The following is a 15917-nucleotide window of genomic DNA, read 5'->3' as shown; positions in this document are numbered from 1 at the left end:
TGCAATAATATCAGGCTTTTATCTTTTATCACCTCGATAAATCTGATAAAGACTTTCGCCATCAAATTCATTTCATTGTTATCTAAATTTCCCATTAATAAAAATGGATGATGTCAAGATTAGCGAACCCAATGATCCCCATGTAAGGAATGGTCAACCCTTTCCGGTCCAAACTCCAATTCCACATGAGGGCTAGAACTAAACACGGCGAAACGGTGATTCATCTACTGTTTCGCTGTGTTTAGTACTAGTTCCTGGGGGGTCAAAAGAAATCCACGTTCCTGATTAATACCTTCTGGATTCTTCGGAAAAAAACCACATTCCTGATTAATGCCTTCTGGATTCTTCAGAAAAAACCACATTGATTAATACCTTCTGGTTTCTTCAGAAAAAAAAAACACATTCCTGATCAATACCTTCTGGATTCTTCAGAAAAAAAAACCACATTCCTGATTAATACCTTCTGGATTCTTCAGAAAAACAACCACGTGCCTGATTAATACCTTCTGGATTCTTCAGAAAAAAAAAACCACGTTCCTGATTAATACCTTCTGGATTCGTCAGAAAAAAAACCACATTCCTGATTAATACCTTCTGGATTCCTCAGAAAAAAACCACATTCCTGATTAATACCTTCTGGATTCTTCAGAAAAAAAACACATTCCTGATTAATACCTTCTGGATTCTTCAGAAAAAAAAAAACATTCCTGATTAATACTTTCTGGATTCTTCAGAAAAAAAACACATTCCTGATTAATACCTTCTGGACTCTTCAGAAAAAAACCACATTCCTGATTAATACCTTCTGGATTCTTCAGAAAAAAAACACATTCCCGATTAATACCTTCTGGATTCTTCAGAAAAAAAACCACATTCCTGATTAATACCTTCTGGAACTTCAGAAAAAAACCAAAAAAAAAACCACATTCCTGATTAATACCTTCTGGATTCTTCAGAAAAAAACACATTCCTGATTAATACCTTCTGGATTCTTCAGAAAAAACACATTCATGATTAATACCTTCTGGATTCTTCAGAAAAAAACACATTCCTGATTAATACCTTCTGGATTCTTCAGAAAAAAAACACATTCCTGATTAATACCTTCTGGATTCTTCAGAAAAAACCACATTCCTGATTAATACCTTCTGGATTCTTCAGAAAAAAACACATTCCTGATTAATACCTTCTGGATTCTTCAGAAAAAAACACATTCCTGATTAATACCTTCTGGATTCTTCAGGAAAAAAAACTCTGACAGAAAAACTTCAATTTATTAAAAAAAAAAAAAAAAGTCTTCTCAGCAACAAAAAGACAATTAATTCGATTACTGCTAATCGTCGTGAACTCTCTTGTAATGCCTCCTGGCGACCATTCCAGACTTAATGTTGACTATTGTCTGAAAGAAAAAAAATAATACGACATTCAATAACGCGAGATAAGCCAAAACAACATAACCCAGTTCCTAAATGCTCTGATTATAAAGCAATGACAACAATTAAGCATTTGTTGTGTGGATGTCCAAAGTATAATCAGCGGTGGCTATCAAGTTTTGGAAATCAATCGATGATGACTATTATTATTATTATTATTATTATTATTATTATTATTATTATTATTATTATTATTATTATTATTATTATTATTATTATCAGAAGATGAATCCTATTCATATGGAAAAATTATTATTATTATTATTATTATTATTATTATTATTATTATTATTATTATTATTATTATCAGTAGATGAACCCTATTCATATGGAAAAATTATTATTATTATTATTATTATCAGAAGATGAACCATACTCCATATGGATCAATTATTATTATTATTATTATTATTATTATTATTATTATTATTATTATTATTTATTATTATTATCAGAAGATGAACCCTATTCACATGGAACAATTATTATTATTATTATTATTATTATTATTATTATTATTATATTATTATTATTATTATTATCAGAAGATGAACCCTATTCATATGGAAAATTATTATTATTATTATTATTATTATTATTATTATTATTATTATTATTATCATTATTATTATTATCAGAAGATGACTCCTATTCATATGGAAAAATTATTATTATTATTATTATTATTATTATTACTATTATCAGAAGATGAACCTTATTCATATGGAAAAATTATTATTATTATTATTATTATTATTATTATTATTATTATTATTATTATTATTATTATTATTATTATTATTATTATTATCAGAAGATGAACCCTATTCACATGGAACAACTATTATTATTATTATTATTATTATTATTATTATTATTATTATTATTATTATTATTATTATTATTATTATCAGAAGATGACCCCTATTCATTTGGAAGAAGCCCACCACAGGGGCCATTGACTTGAAATTCAAGCTTCCAAAGAGTATGGTGTTCATTAAGAAGTAAGAGAAATACATAAAGTAGTGGGAAATACACAAAGAAGAGAAATTTTGTCAGAAACCTCAACATGTGCAAATAACCCACTTACAAACTTTTTGAAAAACTGTAATGTAATTAACAAAATATAACAAAGGGAACGATATAAATAAAAACAAATCCTTGGGGCCAGCCCTGAGAGAGCTGACAATCAGCTCAGTGGTCTGGTAAAACTATTCTAATAATGATAATGATAATGAAAATGCAAGCGCTAAATATTAATTATTTTAGTAATGTCTAGCTTGGGAAGAGATATCCCTCAATGGATTACCATATTTACAAAGGAATTATTTTTACAAATTCTTTAGTAATACTATTAAATAAAGGAAAAACATCAAAAAATAATTAAACTTTCAGGAATATTGTTAAAGTACAACTGTAAAAATATAGAGGTAAGGAGCTATGACAATAATGTTCACTTATTACGGAAATTGCAAGATCGCGCAGCTGACACAGATGAGTAAGGTAATTACACTGATATGAAATATTCCGAAATACTCTGACCAGGGGTTAAGAAAATAAGTAAAAGGTGTTGTCGATCCACACACTTAATAAAGTAGGTTCAAAGTCCAGGGCTATTTTATGTCCTTCAATAGCCTAAAGAATTATCGTCACACATGCAAATAATATTTAAAATATTCTGGCTACTGGGGTAAGAAAATAAATAAAAGATGTTTTCCATCTTCGCTTAATTAAGTAGATTCCATCAGATATCTTCATTTTCCTTTCACATCGTCAAAAATTATCTTTTTTGTCCTTCCAAATCAAAAAATTATCATCACATATGCAGATAAGAGGGAATATTTGCATGATGACCTACACCAGTGGTTCTCAACCTTTTGGGGGGGCGGCGTCCCCCTGCGGGAGCGTCAGCAATTTCCAGAGGGGGGCGCGAGCCATAGGGAAGAATTAAAACTTCTCTAATTATATTCGTTATTCTCTTAACAAGAGTCACTATGAAGCAGTGTCAAGTATCTCAGTAATTCATTCCCAAAAGAATAAAAACACTTTTTCTTTTTTTTTTATTTTCCTTTAAATTTTGGAGGGAATTTTACTCACAGATGCAAGGGAAGGACCAATTCTTAGAGGGGGCGTGGTAATAAAAAGATTAAGAACCACTGATCTGCACCCACGCAGCTGAACCTAGAGAACTCAAGAATGTATATTTACCACTAATATTCCCTCTTCGCTGAATTCTCGCTTGATGTTCGTGCTAAGGTCCCCTTTCTCCTTGTACTGGACCATCACGTTGGGAGCTATCAGCCTCATCGAGTTCTGCAAACGAATTTCAAGAAGAATAGAATATGGAACTTAGGCCGAAGGCCAAACGCTGGCACCTATGGGGTCATTCAGCGCTGAAACGGAAATTGACAGAAAGAAGGTCTGAGAGGCGTAATAGGAGGAAAGCCTCGCAGTTGCACTAAGAAAAAAATTGTTAGGAGAGGGTTGAGGAAAGTAAGATGGAAGAAAGAGAATATGAACGGAGGCACAGTCAAAGGAATGAAAGAGGTTGCAGCTGGGGCCCTAAGGGACGCTGCAAAGAACCTTAAATAATGCCTACAGTGCACCGCGTGAAGTGTACTGACGGCCCTACCCCCTTACGGGAATGAATTTCAAGAGTAGCAGTTACACAAACAATAGATCTAAAGAGGTAGTGTCTACTTTCGCTGAGGTCTGTAAGTAAGCCCACGGTATTCTTGAGACTCCATAGTTTGACCCTAACTAAATCACATTTCAAGAGAAACTTTAAATCAGAATAATTCTGTACAAAACTCAAAATATAAATATGAACAGCAAACGATAACGCATTTTTTCGGGTATTTTGATCAACAGAGGTTCAATATACTACAAATTCATTCAGCGCATCCAATATTAAGGTTACCATGATATATCAACAAAAATAGAACCATCGGATACTTTATTTTTTACACGATCAGGAAATTTGTCGTTTTTCGTGGGCGGTAAAGACACAAATGGCATCAAGAATAAGACCGAATTCCACCTGAAAGATGGGCTTGTTTGTTCCAATGGATCGGGCCTCAGTGTTCAAAGGCACGTACCCGAAACTGGCGTTTTGATTTCCCAACGCTAGCGGATCCTGGGGGGCGGGGGGCACCTGAGCATGTGGCCCCCCATGATAAAATAATAGTATTGAAGATTTAGATAATAATAACATAAATAAGAAATATAAAATGGGGAAAAAATTAAAAATCTATCATAGAAATAATAAAATTTTGAGAAAAAATAATAATAACAATTATATATGTATATATACACATATATGTATGTATACATACATATACGTATGTATGTAGGCTATAATATGAAAATTGGTGTCCCCCATGAAATTTTTTTGGATCCGCTAGTGGTGCCCAACATAAGTTTCATTACAACAACTACACGTATACTCACAGACGGCAGATGACTGTTGTTCTTTGGGCACGGGGCCTTTGAACTTGGAAAACTTATGCATTAAAATTTTTGGCCTGACTATAACTCTGAGACTGACTTGAGGGTAAAATTCTTACTGACCTTGTACACAATCATTGAGCGCCATTCTCTCTCTCTCAAATTTATTTGCATTGAAAAAGTAAATATCAATATAAACATTTTAACAGTGGGGTCACGTAATGTATATCGAGCAGACAATGTTTTGGAAAACTTGAACTCTGTATCATTTAGTTCTATCTTATCTCTTAGATGTACCCTGTCACAGGCATCTTCACTAACCAAAAATGATTTGCTACTGTCTGAACTTCCCCCAGTTTTCTTTATGTCCTGGACGTTTCTGACCCTCCCCCCTTTTTTGGCGGGGGGAAAGGGGGAGGTGTCACTGAGGCAGAACGGCACAGTGACCCAGGGATCACTAAACAAAACTATTATAACACTCTAAACACTTTGAGCTGCCATAGCACGATGAGTAGTAGTAGATGAAATGTGCCTTTGAAACGGCTCCTTCGCTCGATCTAACATCACTGGCTTTGTAGCTTAAAACTTGCCTTAAAAGAAGAAGGAGAAGAAGACGAAGAATCATACCTTCGACTCTGTACCATCGTAATCGGTCTTCACGGCGAAGTACCCTAAGCGGAATCTGCTCTCATGCGTCATCATAAACGTGGAGCTCGTCAGGACGATCTGATAAACGCGATTGGCGTCAGAGGCTACAGGGTCATAATCGGGATCTAGAAAACATAAGTGAAAGAAATGAGAGATGTCAAATAGGCCTACGTCAGATTCTAATTATTATTCTTAATAATCAACGTACGTCCATATGGAACATGACTAAAAATGTTTGTTAAATTGCAAGGAAGGCTTCGGCATGATAGGAAAGCAAGGGCGAAGAAAACGGAGAGGAAAATAGCAAATTGAAAACAGCAGACATAAATCATCAAACAACTTGTGAGGAAAACTTCTACAAAATAGAAAATCAGCTACAAAGGAAGCGGAGAGGAAAATAACAAATGGAAAACAGCAGACATAAATCAGCAAACAACTTGTGAGGAAAGCTTCTACAAAATAGAAAAACAGCCACACAGGAAACGGAGAGAAAAACAACAAATGAAAACCAGCGGACATAAATCAGCTAACAACTTGCGATGAAAACTTCTCCTAAAATAGAAAAACAGCCACAAATGAAACGGAGAGGTAAAAAAAAAAACATGAAAAACAGCAGATATAAATCAGCAAACAGCTTGCGAGGATAACTTCTTCAAAATGAAAAACTTCCACAAAGAAAACGGAGAGAAAAATAACACGTGAAAACCAGCAGATATCAAGCAGCAAACAGTTTAATGTAACTCATGATAATGATTCGTAGGCCTTTAAGTAAAGCAAGCTTGTCTTATAGCCTTTTTCAGAACTCCAGCTCCAAGCATGAACATCCATGATGCCGTCAAAGGGCAGTTTCACCGTTCACAATTCAGAATTTGAAAGGGACGGAAGATACCTAACAATTGGGTGGTGGCACATGCTTAGAATTCATATTTGTTGCTCTACAAAGCGAGCAACATGCGTTAGTCCTTGGAACGCGGGATTAAAGGCGCAAAGGTTAACAGATCTTGTGGAAAGTGGTCAAACAGGACATCTTTCGACGTCATTGCCATAACGGAAAACGGAAGCCATTGCTAGACGCAACCACTAGGCTGATATCAGACGGAGAACAGTATTCCACCACCTATAGTGTCTGGTGATCTAATTACATCTCAAGTGCTTTCAAAGCATTTTAATTACGTCGTCAGTGATCGTCTATATGGTGAAATCATCCTTATGTTTATTTAACGCACAGTAAATACGTCACATCATGAAAGGTTAAAATACGTGACTGGAAAAAAAAGTAATAGCCATAAGTATTTCTTGACCTCTCTTAGGCCTATGTACAATAAAACAAAATTTTTAATCCATAAAACAAGAAAATTTTTAAAAATGTTATTAATTTACTTTAGCATTTTATATACTTAGGTAAAGTAAGTATATAAATTTCTTTTAAAAAATCGATTTTAAGGTGATGTCGAATAGATTTTTAAAAATTGACTATTATCAATGGGGTTTTCCGATTTCTTATACGAAGACATAAGGTTTTAGTGTGAAATGTTCTTAAACGCTAAACTGAATACACCATACATCAAAGCAACCAAGAAATCGTAATGAGATTCAAAATATGGGAAAGGAAGTAGACTTATATGATACATAGGCCTACGCATTAAAAAAACAATGAATTGCTAGTGCTTGAACAAACAGACAGGGTGATTGTGAATTATAGTTCAGCAATTAAAGAAGAAGACAAAAAGTAAACATTGAAAGAGAAAGGTTGGTAAAACTGTTTAAAGTTAAATAAGCTCTGCACCTAACACTTGAGAGAACTGGTCAGTTTCGAATAAAGTCATTGATGTGTTTTTGGATGCGATTTGCAGCAGATGCCGTAAGTTGAAAAGTCATAACGATGAACTTGTTGATGTTTCAATACCTTAAGACGTTATTGCAATGCATAGAAAATTACATTAAGAGTAAATTGTTCTAAAATGGCATATGAAGCATGTTATATAGTATATACAGCCTCATGGACACACCCAAATTCCACACCTATGTATATATATATATATATATATATATATATATATATATATATATATATATATATATATATATATAAATTAATGAACTATAAAAAATACCTTGTTTTTACGGCAGCATTACATAAAATATTCCAAAGTGCTAAGTCAAATGTAGAACCCAGCACCGACAAAAATAAAAATCACTAGTACGAGTGCTTCGACACATCAATAAATCCATCTAATAAGTATGACCTGCGAACGTCTTTGCATTGACAATGAAATAAGAGCTGAGACGACAAACGTGAGATATACTTTACCGGGATAATCGTCCTCTATCTCTTCGTAATAGTCCTCGTCATCTTCGTAGAACCTCTCGATGGTGACCACTGGCTTCGTGGACAGGATCATGTTCCTGACGAAGTAAGGCACCCCTGTAGTGGGGGAGAGGGGCTGGAGTTAAACTGTGTTCCTCATTAGGGAGTCATATGCTCTGTATATATATACATTATATGTGTATATATATACACACACACAGTATCCCCTCATCTTAACAGACACTTTGGGGTCTGGCATTTCTGATAAATAACTAAGTCTGTTAAATAGCAAAGACCCAATAATTTAGCCTGCGCTTAAATACTTTTCCAGAAATCTTACAGCTAACAGCATTTCCACGTACTTCCTAACCTAATCTAACCTGTACTTCCACTCAACATTCAGTATGTGGTGAAACTTTAAAGTTTTAGGCCCACATTCGGTACGATTTCATTCAACCTTAAGCCCTCCTGCCCTAGCTTTGAATGAGACCAAGTTACAGTGCTGAGGAGTTTACTAACTTAGTTAAATGTACCATGAAGTCAAGAAACATTATATTCTTTCCAACAAAGTGCAGTTGAGAAACAATCAACTATATTTCCTGCACCAATTCTTTTTGGGTGATGCCACACGGGTTCACAAATACGCATTTAAAAAGTTTAACACATATAATTAATATTTAAAGGACACCACAATCATCCAAGTTACATTAAGAAGCAAGAAAACATTAACATATTACTGCAAAAATTGACAAAACGTTACGTTACTTCGATAGAGGAAAACATAAATGGCAAAAAAAGGGATTTCAGAATATTCTTATGAAGAAATTACTGCAATCACGACGACAGTTCACGAGGTGATAGGGCTGGATTTTACGAGAATTTCTTCTACAACTTGCCTTTCTGGAGTATGCTGCGAAACAGGCAGAGCTTCATGTTCTCACCCTGGAAGAAAACTCGGGAGGAGTATATTGGATAGCACAGTTGTCACATCTACAAAACTACAGGGTTACGTAACAAACCATCAACTAAAACACAAAGATTAAGTTGTTTAATCGTAACCCAACATACAAAAAAAAGGGTTTCGTCCAGAAGGCAAGCTTAAACTACTGGCATGTGCCCTTACAACAAGAAAACAACATATACATTCTCCACAAGAAGAAGTTTGACAACACTGCAATCAGACGTCATTTAATTTTATAGAGATGGATAAAATTTGCGAAAAAGGTGTTTTACTACTTTAAATATTAATGTACTAATTTATACAAACTCATTGCTATAGTTAATATAATAAAAAGCTTCTTCTGTGGAGCAAAACAATCACATCAACGTATTTTTCATAGAAACTGGGAAATACATCAAAATAAGTATTCAAGAAAACTAGGAAATTTTATTCAAGGGGAATAAATGGCAATTTTTGACATTCTCCCCCAAGAAAGAATCATAATTAGAAGTAATCACAACTGCACCCAGGAGCGAATTCAATTGAATAACGCTATGCAGCTGTGACCATCTTAACACATCAAAAATTTAAATCAAATATACATTTTAGAGTACATCCATAGAAATTAAATCCTTTCTCTCTTGATCACAGCGGATTGCTGCTGCACGCCGAGGTCTAGTACCACTCAGAGGCACACTATCTGGCTCCTGAGTTACGACACTATCAAATTCCCTCTCAGGTAATTCCAGAAGTACGAGCTTTGTGATTGATCTCATGTATAGTTTATTATTCACTCTCACTTCTACAGACCTAATCACACCATCAGACGATGGAAACAGCTGGGTAACCTTACCCAATGAGAGGAGGGATCTATAGCCTTTCCCCAGATGATCTTCTAAGTCTACCATCACTATGTCCCCAACTTTCACATTTGCAGAGAGATAATCACTAGAATTAAAATGTCTTTCTCTCAAGGACACTAAATAGTCTCTTTTCCAAGAGTTCTCAAATTTTCTAAGCACTGATGATAATCTAAAATATTGTTCTCTAAGATCACTTGAACTCATGAAATCTGGGTCATCAGTTGCTGAATTGTTAAGAGGAGGGGAAATACAAACATTTCGCCCATAAAGTAACATGGAGGGAGTCAAAGCCTCACAATCTCGATCAGAGGAGAGATAAGTCAGTGGTCGAGAATTTATCACAGCTTGAAACTCAACAAGTAGAGTTCTCAACTCTTCAAAGGATACACGTTTGTGATATAAGGCTTTGGACAAACATCCCTTTAGAACACCAATAAGGCGTTCATAAAAGCCTCCAGACCAGGGGGCTCGCGGTGTAATGAACTTCCAATTAACACAATTTCCTTCAAGGTATGACTTTACCTCTGGTTCATCCATAATTTCCTTCAGGAAATTATTAAATCCAACAAAATTCCTACCATTGTCAGATATAATCAGACTCGGCAGAGAATGATATGCTACAAAGCGTCGAAAAGCCAGTAGGAAATCGGAAGCAGTCATGGAATGAGTCAATTCAAAATGAACTGCCCTGCTCGTAGTACAGGTAAATAGACATATAAAGACCTTCTCCTCCAAGCCAGTCTCATGATCAAAAACATTAATAGCACCAGTATAATCAACTCCTACTGATTGGAAAGATCTATCATATCTCACTCTTTCTGTGGGTAATGGTGGAGGAGGAGGCAAACACAACCGTTTCTTGGTTAACTTCTGACACAAAACACACTTTGACAGAATCGATTTGATAACTTGTCGTGCTTTCGGTACCCAAAAGTTTCCCTCAACAATACCAGTACAGAATTGACACCACAATGGTGATGATGTCTATGCAAATGTTCAACTATCAACACTGTTAAATAACTTCTGGAAGGCAATAACATTGGGCACTGAGTATCATAAGACATGGAAGCGTTTTTCATGCGACCCTGAGACCTAATTAGATTTTCCTCATCAACAAATAAGTTCAACTGATTACAGAAATTCTTAATATCCATGGACACTCCATGTGAATTCTTATCACAGAGGTACATTCTGGTAGTAGAAAAATGTTGCTTCTGTTCAAGGAGGACAAGTGCTTTCATTTCGTTAACAACAAACTTAGAACCTTTACTGCATTTATTAAGAAAAAGCAATATTGACCTCATGATACGTTTAAGCTTACTTAAATTACTGTAACGTGGGATGTCAATTAATGGGGTTGGAGGGTTAACAAACTTAGGTTCTGAAAGAATTTCATTAACATGCACAGTTTCTGTAGCTAAAGATTGGGGATAATCACCAGTTAAAAAGCCATTTAGGCCATTCCACCATAAGGAATTTTGCGCTAAATCTTTACTAGTACTACCTCTGGATAGAATATCAGCTGGATTATCCTTAGAGGGGGTATACCGTAGAGGAAACTTGAATTCATTAATTTCAGTGACTCTGTTTCGTACATAGGGAATTTTACTATTATTGTTCTTCACCCAACAAATAGAAACCATGGAGTCACTCCAGAGAGTGCAAGAACTCAATCTCAAATCATCATTCTGCATTAATCTTCCAGCAAGTTTCGCACCCAAGGACAAGGCTGTCAATTCCAAACGCGGAATAGTCTGTTTAGGGTTTGGTGCAACTTTACACTTACTGACCAGTAAACTGCTTACACTTCTCCTGAAATCAATCACATAGGCAGCAGCTCCATATGCCTTGTTAGAGGCATCACAAAATACATGTAAGTGGGAACATTCAGGATGTACAACAAACCTAGGAAACTTTAAACTTTCTACATTTCTAATACACTTGCAAATTTCATCAAACCTTGAACATAATGATTCTGGCAAAGGGTCATCCCACCCGTAGTTACTCCACAAACATTTAAGAAAATATTTACCTCTCACCTGTATTGGTGACAATAATCCTAGAGGATCAAACATTCGAGCTATTACTGATAAAACCTTTCGCTTGGTTAAAGGTCCTTTATACTCACAATTTACTTCCTTCAGTGACATCTCATCTTGTGTTAGATACCACTCTAAACCCAAAACGTTCACTCTTTCTTTGATAACATCTATGGTTCTGTTAAACTCTGAATCATTACTGACCCATTCTTGTAGAGGCATATTAGCATCTTCAAGAATCTCATTTATTACTGGATACTCATCCATCAAGACTGACACATCCTTGTAAGTTTTACTAAAATTATCTACATAGAAATTCTTCATCAGAGATGATGCAAGGGGATTATCATGTAAAGATAAATGATGCAAAAGGGTTTGCTGCAAGAGAAAGGGGAGCATGTAGCTCCAAAACAAACTACACAAAACCGGTAAGTTACAGTAGACTTCAAATCGGAGGATCAGTTATCCATAGAAATCTGCAATAATCACGACAGTCAGGTGAAATGCCTATCCTTAAAAAGGCTTTACTGATATCTGAAATCACAGCTACTGGGTTTTGTACGGAAACTCAACAGGGAATCAAAAAGTTTAGTAGTTAATGAGGGACCAGTTAATAAACAATCATTTAAGGAAAGTTCTCCTTTAGCCTTGGAAGAAGCATTAAAAACTATTCGAATGGGAGTTGTTTCTGAATCCTTCAATACAGCATGGTGGGGTAAATAATGCCCTATAATAGGGGAGTCTGAGGAATTAATTCTATAAACCCAGACTGAACGTAATCTTTGATAATCTTATCATAATGAGCATACAAGGAGGGTCAGATTCGAATCTATGTAGCGAGGAATTTAATTGACCAATGGCTATTCTATAGTTAACAGGCGGTCTACTTTCATCTTTAAATGGCAAGGACACTTCATACTTATTGTCAACCCTTTTACTTTATCCTTAAAACACTTAACTGATTCTCTTTCTTCAGGACTAATTTCAGATTGACGAATACCAACACTTTCTAAATCCCATAATTTTCTAACTTCACAACAAGAATTAATAGGATTTCCTCTACTTCTATTCTTGAACAACATACATTTGATGTAGTAATCTCATTAGATTCTACATTGTCATAAGACCAACTAGGAAGAGGTCCAAAATTAGTGCACCACCAGAACTATTCAATATCTGTATTCCAGAGCAAATTTGACTGTTGTGAATGAATTTTCCATAGTAATCAGCTCCAATGACCAATTCTATACCATTCACTTCATCTGAATTTAAATCATTATCTGCTAATTTTATGCCTTTACTCGTCAAGAACGCAGCTGACTTACTTAAACCTGGAGAATAAATTCTGGAATTAACTCTATCGAATGCAATGGCATTAATGACAGTACGAATCTTACCTAGTCTCACCACAACTCTTACTATATTACAATTAACTTCCATGGCATCACTGCCAAATGGTTTTACCTTTAAGGCTACTGTTGCTATGGACGGTAGACTAAGCTTATGAACTAATTCCGTTGCAATAAACGTTCTTTGTGCACCAGAATCAAAGAGTGCTCTCCCAAAGGAACGATGTCCATTCCTGACACAATTACATTAGCAGTAGGAAGAGCAGTCGAAACAGAACTCTTATTAGTCTGAGAATGATCAATACCCAAAGAAGCAGTCATAACTACTGGGGAATCACCTTTACTTACAGCACCTTTAGAATCATTATGAGATTTCCCAGAATTAACATTTGACTTACTAACATTAGTACTATTTACACTCAACTTTGGTGGAGCAGGATTAACAGGGTTTTCTGTTTTCTTACAAATCATCGGGTAATGAGGCCCATCACATATATTACATTTCGGTTTGTTTCTACATTCAGAGAATAAATGACCTCCTTTGAGGCAAGCAAAGCACAATCTTAAATATTTAACTCTGTCCCTTCTACTATCAATGGTTTTGAAAGTCTTACAATCGCATGAGAGGCATGGTTCGATGAGCAAAACACACAATTATGGTAAGAACTACTATTACTAGGCTTACTGTTACTTTGTTGTGCTCTCTGCACGTTTTGCACATTTGAGGGAATCACTTTAGAATAGTTACCCTGATCACGTTTTTTCTTATTAGAATTCTCACCTTCGTAACAAAATTCCATTAATTCACAAACATATTTCAAACCTGAGGAAATTTGCTTTAAATCAAGAGACATACTATTATGTTTATTAGCTATAGCCTTACGTGTTTCAGGTGATAATTTCTCGCATATTATACTAGAGAAAATGGGGTTCATGGCCTCTACATCTAAATTCAATGTGTTCATTTGTAAGATAATCTTCTCATATTCCAATTTGAACGTGTTCAAATCCTCTATTGTATGACTGGGAGGGACTAAATGCGTTAACTTGGACATAAGTCTACGTTTCAATTTGTCCTTATTATCATACTTCTCCTTAAGGGTCTGAATAGCTACTGAATAATTGGCATTAGTGACAGGCAAACCTTCTATGGCTTTAAAGGCGTTATCCTTTAAACTAGCTCTGAGGGTAGAAAACTTAATCACATTGGAAATATCCATACGATCGTGAACTAAACTGTTAAATATATCCCAAAATGCAAGCCATTGTTCTTCCCCACCGCTAAATTCAGGTATCTTAATTGCTGGGAGTTTAGGGGGAGGGAGAGGGTTAATGGGAGCCGAAGGAGGAGGCAAAGCGGGCTGTTGATTTATATCTCCCGTGTCAATCTCGCTCATAGTTTTCTGTGCAGTAGCAATAGCTTTCCTTACACATCTAGTTATTGCTCTATAACTTCTACATAAACTATCATATTCACTATCCTGTGAAATAATCGTCACATTCTGTGACCAACTATCTTCAAAACGTCGTAGATCCTCAATAAGACAACGTTCATACATTACAAGGGTCGATTTTGGTGTATCAGTATCACCAATGCAGTTATCTGTCTCATCAAGCAAATCTTGTAAGAAATAATTTCCCTTTCAATAACTACCTAATCTTGGAATCCATTTTCTTGTTAATGGATCAATAAGAAACTTGCTCAAATATCAAAAATGTATGGCAAATTATCTAAACCTGATTGAAAATATAACTAATCTTATTCATAGGTCGAATAACATTCACTGAATGATAGATAATTTGACCACGTGCTCTTCATCACTTCACAAAATACATCTGGTCACGAAAACCTAAGTTCAAAATAGCTACGAAATTCAACAAGAATTTCTTCACAGAGTGATCACTAAATACGAACAATAATGTTCCATAAACAATAGATTACTTGGCAAAACACTCCAAGTAATTCAATACCAATTTACCCTGCTCACCAAATAACTTTGGACACGTGCCAGCTACACTAAAATGACTTTATAGCCATCCATCACCAACGTGAACTTTATCGTAAATTATCTTTAACATCCAAAAAATTCCTTTGTGAATCGTTATGGCATCCGGTTCGTTCGAAGGACCAAAGCAAAGTACTACTATAACTAGCAAAGAATGTGGTGAAACTTTAAAGTTTTAGGCCCACATTCGGTACGATTTCATTCAACCTTAAGCCCTCCTGCCCTAGCTTTGAATGAGACCAAGTTACAGTGCTGAGGAGTTTACTAACTTAGTTAAATGTACCATGAAGTCAAGAAACATTATATTCTTTCCAACAAAGTGCAGTTGAGAAACAATCAACTATATTTCCTGCACCAATTCTTTTTGGGTGATGCCACACGGGTTCACAAATACGCATTTAAAAAGTTTAACACATATAATTAATATTTAAAGGACACAACAATCATCCAAGTTACATTAAGAAGCAAGAAAACATTAACATATTACTGCAAAATTGACAAAACGTTACGTTACTTCGATAGAGGAAAACATAAATGGCAAAAAAAAGGGGGATTTCAGAATATTCTTATGAAGAAATTACTGCAATGGCGACGACAGTTCACGAGGTGATGGGGCTGGATTTTACGAGAATTTCTTCTACAACTTGCCTTTCTGGAGTATGCTGCGAAACAGGCAGAGCTTCATGTTCTCACCCTGGAAGAAAACTCGGGAGGAGTATATTGGATAGCACAGTTGTCACATCTACAAAACTACAGGGTTACGTAACAAACCATCAACTAAAACACAAAGATTAAGTTGTTTAATCGTAACCCAACATACAAAAAAAAAAAGGGTTTCGTCCAGAAGGCAAGCTTAAACTACTGGCATGTGCCCTTACAACAAG

The 15917-nt window shown here is 35.3% G+C and overlaps 1 pseudogene; it reads right to left on the bottom strand.

Moving 5' to 3' along the window:
- Window positions 1-1260: 1260 nt before the first annotated feature.
- Window positions 1261-15917, bottom strand: part of LOC136840681 (uncharacterized) — an 18397-nt pseudogene continuing 3740 nt past the window's right edge.

Source organism: Macrobrachium rosenbergii, chromosome 8 (genome assembly GCF_040412425.1).
Source record: "Macrobrachium rosenbergii isolate ZJJX-2024 chromosome 8, ASM4041242v1, whole genome shotgun sequence".
Classification (NCBI taxonomy): domain Eukaryota; kingdom Metazoa; phylum Arthropoda; class Malacostraca; order Decapoda; family Palaemonidae; genus Macrobrachium; species Macrobrachium rosenbergii.
The sequence above is the reverse complement of the archived record's forward strand: the minus strand, read 5'-3'. Positions and strand labels throughout refer to the sequence as shown.